The following is a 947-nucleotide window of genomic DNA, read 5'->3' as shown; positions in this document are numbered from 1 at the left end:
GCCTACAGTATTTTTACAGTCTTTATTTTACAGTTAAAGTATATTTTTATCATATAAAGTCATGTTACAACTAATCAAGGATCCCTTTAAAACCAGGAAGTGAGTCAGCGTGCAAAGGCAGCTCATTCCACAGCTTAGGGGCAGCGACTGAAAATGCTCGATCACCTCTCAGCCTCCTCTTAGATTTAGGGACGACCAACAGAAGGTGATCTGCTGACCTGAGGGCACGAGAGGGAGCGTAAGGTCGGAGCAGGTCAGATAAATACATTGGGGCARGACCATGAAGACATTTAAAAGCAAACAGTTAAAACTTTAAAAGTAATTCGGAAGCGAACTGGGAGCCAATGTARTGATTGTAAAACAGGAGTGATGTGATCTCGTTTTCTGGTACCAGTTAAAAGGCGAGCGGCAGCGTTCTGRASCAGCTGAAGTCGAGTCAGTAACGACTGGCTCAGCCCGACATAGAGTGCATTGCAGAAGTCTAAGCGAGTTGTGATAAAAGCATGGATCAAGATCTCAAAATGATGACGTGAAAGAAATGGCTTGACCTTGGCCAGTTGTCTCAAGTGATAAAAGCTGGACTTGATCACTGTTTTAATCTGAGCATCCAGTTTAAAATCCACTTTAACACCCATGTTAGTTGCTGTTTTGCTTCTTATCTTCCACTTCAGTGGTTCCAATTAAGCCTGCTAGAGGCTTGGAAGCTTGAGGATTCTGCTTGGTCTCTTAGCTGTTCTAAGGACTGCACTCTTCTGGACAGAGATCKCTGAAGTGTTTCCTTGATGCCACAGCACCAACTACTCCAAGGACCACTCGCACCACTGAGACCTTGACGCAGTCGAAACGCTAAACAGTGTTCCAACTGTGAGGTATAGATTTCCAAACAGAGGTGCTTTTTCTTCTTTTTTTAACAATGTAATGTGTGTCAGTTCTTTGCAGGTTTCAAT

This window comes from Austrofundulus limnaeus, unplaced genomic scaffold (assembly GCF_001266775.1).
Source record: "Austrofundulus limnaeus strain Quisiro unplaced genomic scaffold, Austrofundulus_limnaeus-1.0 Scaffold214, whole genome shotgun sequence".
Classification (NCBI taxonomy): domain Eukaryota; kingdom Metazoa; phylum Chordata; class Actinopteri; order Cyprinodontiformes; family Rivulidae; genus Austrofundulus; species Austrofundulus limnaeus.
The sequence above is the reverse complement of the archived record's forward strand: the minus strand, read 5'-3'. Positions refer to the sequence as shown.